Raw genomic sequence first — 7,665 nt, forward strand, 5'->3', positions numbered from 1 at the left:
AGGATATCAGAAAATGGAAAGATATCCCATGCTCATGGAAAGGTAGGATTAACATACTAAAAGTCGTAATCTTACCAAAAGCAATCTACAGATTCAATGCAACACCCATCAAAATCTCAGGACAATTCTTCACAGACCTCAAAAGAACAATACTCAACTTCATATGGAAAAATAAAAAACCAAGAATCACCAAAACAACCCTTCTTGTAATATAAAGGAACATCTGAAGGCAGCACCATACCTAACTTCAAACTCTATTATATAGCTACAGTAATGAAAACAGCTTGGTATTGGCATAAAAACAGACAGGTGAATCAATGGAATTGAATCAAAGACTGATATTAACCCACACACCTATGAACACCTGATATTTGACAAAGAAGCTAAAAATATAAAATAGAAAAAGGTAAGCATCTTCAACAAATGGTGCTGGTATAACTGGATTTGACATGTGTAAGAATGCAAGTAGATCCATGTCTGTTGCCATGAACAAAACTCATGTCCAAATGGATCAAAGACTTCAACATAGATCCAACCACAACACTGAACCTCATAGAAGAGAAAGTGGGAAGTCCCCTTGAATGCGATGGCACAGGGAACCACTTCCTAATATAACACGAGTAACACAGAGAGCAACAGTTAATAAATGGAACCTCCTGAAATTGAGAAGCTTCTGTAAAGCAAAGGACACAATCAATAAAACAAACAGCAGCCTTCAGATTAAGAAAAGATCTTCACCAATCCCACATTGGACAGAGGACTGATTAACAAAATATACAAAAAATTCAAGAAACTAGACATCAAAATACCAAATAATCCAATTTAAAAATGGGGTAGAGATCTAAACAGAGAATTCTCAACAGAAGAATCTCAAATGCCTAAAAGGCATGTAAGGAACTGCTCAACATCCTTAGCCATCAGAGAAATGCAAATCAAAACAACTCTGAGATACTGTCTTACACTGATCAGAATGGCTAAGATCAAAAATACTGATGACATCTTATGCTGGAGAGGATGTGGAATAAGGGGAACACTCCTCCATTGCTGGTGGGAGTGCAAACTTTTACTGCTTTTGTGGAAATAGTATGGCAATTTCTCAGAATATTAGGGATCAATCTAACTCAAAAATCCAGCAATACCACTTTTGGGTATATATTCAAAGGAGGCACAATTATACCACAAGAACATGTACTCAACTATGTTCATGGCAGCATTATTCATAATGGCCAGAACCTGGAAACAACCTAGATGCCTCTCAACCAAAGAATGGATAAAGAAAATGTACATTTACATAATGGAGTACTAGCCAGTGGTAAAAAATAATGACATCTTGAAATTTGAAGGCAAATGGATGGAACTAGAAAAAAAAACTCTCCTGAGTGAAGTAACCCAGACCCAGAAAGACAAATACAGTATGCACTCACTCATAAGCAGATATCAAACATAAAGCAAAGGATAACCACCCTACAGTTCACAACCCCAGAGAAGCTAGAACCCTCATCCAGAAACAGATGGAAGCAGATGCAGAGATCCACAGCTAACCACTGGGTCAAGCTCCTGGAGTACAATGGAAGAGAGGGAGGAGCAACAACTTGAACATAGGGGTCAAGACCATGATGAGGAAACTCACAAAGTCAGCTGACCCGAGCTAGTGGGAGCTCACTGACTCTGGACTGACAACTGGGGAACCTGCATAGGACTGAACCAGGCCCCCTGAATGCACGTGCCAGTGGTGTGTGTGGCTTGGGCTGTATGTGGAGTCACTGGCAGTGGGAGCAGGATCTAACCCTAGCGCATGAACTGACTTTGTAGAGCCCATTCTCTAAGGATACCTTGCTCAGCCTAGACATGAGGGTTGGGTGGGGTGGGGCTTGGTCCTGTTTCAAGGAAGTGATGGGACAGATTCAGTTGACTTCCCAGGGAGGTCTTACCCTCTCTGAGGAGCAGAGGAGCAGATGAGGGTGGGGTGGGAGGAAGGTGATGGGGGTAGGGAGAGGAAGGGAGAAAGGGGGAACTGGAATTTTTATGTAAAATAGATAAATAAATAAATCTGTAAGAAGAAATCATCTCATAGTAAAATGCCCAGTAGAATGGGATAGTTCCAAAAGATTATTGTACTTCATTAAGGGCAGTGGGGATCTCCCCAAGTCCATTCACACCATGCCAGACACCAGAGAAAAATGGCAGCTCCAAACATGCAAAGACACAGCACTAGCAAGAAACATTCTGGGGCCAAGGCTGGTAGGGCCTTGCCTGAGATTCACCCAGCAGGGTTTTGTTTCCTGGTGGGCTGGTCTCCTGATGTCAATTGCCATTTGCTGATCCTCTGACATGGGGACACCAGCAATTCTGTGCACTTATTAGAAAAAATATCTGGTGACTAGAGATAAAGATGATCTTTCTAGTAAGTACCTTGTTAGCACAAAGGCAGCAATCTACCCCCGGGTGTATTTCCCTTTGCAGGCAACTGGGAAGTTCTCAGGAGCTGTGTGTCGGGAGCAGGGGAATGTGCAGAGTGAAGGAGAGGGGTGTTTCTTCTGAGAAAGTCTGGAGGAAATAGGCCAGCTGGGGATGCCCAGAGAACAAAGCAAACAGGGAGGGTGAAAATTGCTCTCTGCATACACAACTAGAAAATGACTTGTTTTAGGGGCTCAATTCCATAAATCAAATTCCATAAATCAAAATCTATATATTTTCCTCTTTTGTTGGCATATTAACAATTTCCACCAGCACAAGCAACAATGGTAAAACACATCACTTGTTTACTCTAGCACACATGTGTGTTTTTGGTTTTAGTACTCTTTGTTTAGATATTTCTTAATTGAAACTCCTTTTGAAAGACTTGGATAAATCCAGACCCCTCTAGTAGAAAAAATAGAGCCAAAAATCTAAGCAGGGAGAGAAGAACCAAAAATTTAGGTTAGCCAGTGACTCTGTTTCAGGAACCAGCTGAAGATAAAGTTAGATTGTAATCTTAAAAATAATCTTAAAAATCAGGGAGTTACCCCCTTGTGACTATCACTGGTATTTTCAGAATTTTTCAATGATCACTGGTATTTTTGGAATTTTTCAATGATGCCCCCCCCCCATCCCCTTTGGGTTGTGGTTTCTTCCCTTAAATACCCCTTCTCCCAGCTACTCAGAGTCTACTCCTGTGTGGGAAATGAGTTTCAGCCCCAGTGCACTGGCTCCTGTCCTGTCAATAAACCTCATGTTATTGTAGCAAGGACAGTCTCTCGTGAGTTCCTGGGGGTCGTGTTATCCTGAGACTTGAGTGAGAGTCTCCCTGCTCCAGAAGTCTTTCATTTTGCAATTAGAAAAAGGACTAACTTATGTTTTATGTGGATGTGTGTGTGTGTGTGTGTGTGTGTGTGTGGTGCCTGTGAGTTTATATACACCACATGTGTGCAGGTGTCTGTTGAGGCTAGAAGACACCAGATTCCCTGGAACAGGAGTTAGAGACAGCTGTGAGCTGCCTGATATGGGTTCTGGGAAGCAAACCCAGGTCATCTGGAAAAGCAGTACATGTTTTTAACCGCTGAGCCAGCTCTCCAGTCCACCCTTTTCAATTTTTAAGGAAGAAACTCACCATTTGTGTCAGGATCCACCTTTTGGGGGTGACTTCTGCCGGGATCCTAGCTGTGGTGGGTTTGTGCATTCCAGGGTAGGAGTGTGAGGGTTAGAAATGTTAGGTAAGGACACACAGAGACATTGGATGGTACCGGAAAGGCTACTCAGTGCCTCCAGCGTACTGAGTTCACGCGTGTTTATTTTCCACTTGCAAAAGACTGTTTTAACATGATACAAAGGACAACCAGAACAGTCATTTGCTCCAATACTTAGGACTTCAAGACTTTAATTCTTGAGAAAAGTATTTGATGTTTGGGCGGTGAACCCACCCTAGATCAAATATCCTACAGGCAGCCACTCCCTAGGTCAAACCTCCTATTTCAAAGGGAGGAGCAGAAGCGTGCTTGAATTCTCTGAACTTTGGTCAGGGTGGAACAGATCTACCTCTACGGGGCCAAACATCCAAAACAACAAGTAACCAGGTTAGGACGTCTTGTTTTGTAGCCACACCTGTCCACAACTTTGAAAAAGCTGAAACGAAATTTCTGACCTCCTGACGATGTAGAACAGGTTCACATTTTTGGGTTCCTACATCTTTAGCAATCAGTACTGGGCTCTCAAAAAACATTACCAGGCTTTTCATGCTCTGAAATGTCCTGCCCGTAGATGAGATCTTGTCTCACCGTCTGAGACAGCAGATTCCTTGAACTGCTCTGGGCTAACCTTAGCGAATCCGTATCAGTGTCCTGGCACAGCTGACTGAAGCGCTATCAAGCGATGAATCCAAAGTCCATTCTGAGTCCAACTGTTGGGGGGACTGAGCTGCCCCCTACTGAGTTCAGCCTGTTTGTCCTTCAGAGTTCAGATTGCTAACTCTACACTGCACTTTTATTTCCTAAAGATTTTTACATAATGTATATGTGTGCTTCTGTCGTGGTTCTGTGTGCATTGGTGCTTTTATTCATGGGAGCCAGAGGCATTAGATCCCCTGGGACTAGAGTTACAGGTGCCTGTGAGCTGCCCAACATGGATGCTGGGAACTGAGCTAGAATTCTCTGCAAGATTAGGAACCTCTTTTGACACTAAACTATCATCTCTTCAGCCTTAGACAACACTTTTAATCATTTCGTATTACTTTTTTCTTTGAGATAGGGTCTTTCTCTGTAACCCTGCCTGCTCTGGAACACTCTGTAGACCAGGCTGGCTTTGAACTCACAGAGATCCACCTGCCTCTCCCACTATGACTGGCTTCTCTACACTTTTACTGGAGCATAAATGTGTTGAAGGAAATAGGAGAGAGCCAGGATTACAGAGCTGGGGCGGGGGCGGTTCCTCCCTTAGCTGAGTTTGAATATCCCATAGTTTACTACTGTATGGAAATCCCCAAGCAGCTCTGCTACACCAGACACAGAGGTGAGCCTGACCCTGCAGGACTGGGACCTACACAGGCATCCTGGATCTCAAAGACCAGTCCAGCAGAGAACGTGGACTTTTCCACAGCAAGTGCCTTCCAAGGACAAACTCTGGAGCTAGGCATGCCTAAGGCATTTATAGAAGGGTACTGTCTGTGTGTTGCAGATGCTGTCATGGAAAATTCCAGAGGATTTAATACCTCCATCTGAAGGCAAGGTAGTGTCTACCAGCTGCTGCTATTCCTTTTGGGTCAACTTTTGAGTATTTGATTTCAGCTTCCTTCATACTGTAAGGCTATGTCTGGAAGATGAGTGAAGTGTGCTTCCCCATGTGTCTATGAGGGTTTACTAAGTGTGGAAGACCTGGCCTGAATGCAGGCACCATGCTCTGATAGGCTGGGAGTCATAGAGGAAAAAGAAAACAGCAAGTGAGCTAGTGCGGGCGTATCCCACCCCACCCCACCCCTGGCTTCCGGGTCATGATGAGAGCAGCTGTCCCAAGTGCTCTCCACCATGATGAGTGGAAAACCCTAAAACCGTAGGCAGCAAAAATTCTTCTCTCCTTAAATTCTTTCTTAAATTGTCGCAGCAATGAAAGTCTAACGCATGCATGATTTGGTGGCTTGAATGAGAATGTCCCCCATAGTCCAGATGCTTGAGGGTGGTGCTGTTTGGGGAGACTTGGGAGGTGTGGCCTTGTTGGAGGAAGCATGTCACTGGGGGGGACGGCATTGGGAGTTTGAAGACTCCTGCCATTTTGAATTTGCTCTCTCTGCTTCCTGCTAGCATAGGTCAAAATGCGAGTTCTCATCTTGCTACTCAGCCATCATGCCTGCTCTTTCCTGTCATGACAAATTCTGAGAACCATAAGCCCAAATTAACCGTGTCTTTTAGAAGTCTCTTTGGTCACAGTGTTTATCACAGCAACAGAAAGTCACCAATACATATGAATAAGTAAAATGACAGGCCAATTTAATTTATAAACATAATACAAAATAATACAAAGTAGTGAATAAATGCACGATGTATTTATTAAGATGTATTCATCTGCACCAAATAAATCTTACTCCAAAAATTTTAAGGTAGTATATTAGATTTTTCTCAATATAGTTTATTTCTTTAGTAGGTTAAATAAGTAAATATGATTTTATCAATAATTGCTGCTGAGGTACTAGTGCAAATTATGAAATATATATGTGGGAACTGACAAGTTTATTTAAAAAATTTTTCTTTTCTTTGGTGGATTTTTGAGACAGGCTTCTCTGTGTATCCCTGGCTACCTGGAACTCATTCTGTAAAGCAGGGTAGCCTCGAACTCAGAGATCTGCCTGCCTCTGCCTCCTGAGGGCTAGGATTAAAGGTGTGCACTACTGCCACCACCTGGCTAATTTTTATTTGTTTATGTGGTGTTTTGCTTGTGTATGTGTGTCACATTCATGCAGTGCTTGTGAAGGCCAGAAGAGGGCATCAGATCTTCTGGAACTGGAGGTACTGATGGGTATGGGTGGCCATGTGGAGGCTGGGAATTGTACCAGGGTTCTCTGGAGGAGCAGCAAGTGCTCTTAATTGCTGAACCATCTTTCAAGTCCTTAACAAGTTTATTTAAAAAGATTATCGTGGTATCTAATAATACCTAAATCTAAAAATATTGTGGTATCTGAGAAAAGTTGAGAAAAAGTTTTAAGGAGAATAAAGAATTTCTCTACAGAGTTTTTGGGTTGGCTTTAAAGGTATAAGAAGACCATCAAGGTATGTAAGAGCAGACACAGGCTTTGCCCCTGGCTAAGTGGCCTGTCTCTCTTTTTGGCCCATATTCTTCCCAGAATCCGGAGCCTTGGTGTCTAGGGGTTGCCTCTCAGCCATCTTCTTCTCTGACTTGTACTTTCCCTGGATTATAATAAAGGCATATTGTTAGTAAAAGTCACCCCCCCCCATATTTATTGAGGTTTTTTTTTTCATGATAGATGTATGATCATTCTTGGTGAATGGATGAGGGAAGAAAATGACTCTCTGCTTAGAGTATAAAGTTATAAAATAGCGAATCCTCCATCAGCATCTTCCACCCAGTGGCCTGTCACAGCTACGGGCATGTGGATGGTATCACAGAAACATTTCCAAGTGGTATAATCCGAAGTCCATTGTAAGGTGAGCCCAGATTCTATTTCCAAGAATAGAACAAATCAAACCGTCTACAGTCTTCCTTATTTCATTCTGCTAAGCCATGTATCATTTTATGACAAGGAGAAATTCTGAGAAACTCATTTTTCAACCATTTTGCCACTATGTGAACACCCCATAGTACATTATACAAACATAGACAGCATAGCCGCTGACCCACCTAGATAATTTTTATAATTTTATCACTGTTGTTTACAAAGCTAGGTGACTAAAACGTGACCCCGTTATCAGTGTGTTTTTCTGGGATGTGGCTATTTTCCTTTAGCCAAGACCATGCAAGCAACTGTGGTGGTTGTTACTTTGGGCAAAGCTTCACAAACTATTGAGCAATTGTAGATAAAATCTGAGTGGAAATGGAAATGTGAGGATAGATGGATGTGTTGATCGTAGGCCTGGGCCTATGTGGATAGATGGATGTGTTGATCGTGGGCCTGGGCCTATGTGGATAGATGGATGTGTTGATCATAGGCCTGGGCCTATGTGGATAGATGGATGTGTTGATCGT

This window comes from Microtus ochrogaster, chromosome 8 (assembly GCF_000317375.1).
Source record: "Microtus ochrogaster isolate Prairie Vole_2 chromosome 8, MicOch1.0, whole genome shotgun sequence".
Classification (NCBI taxonomy): domain Eukaryota; kingdom Metazoa; phylum Chordata; class Mammalia; order Rodentia; family Cricetidae; genus Microtus; species Microtus ochrogaster.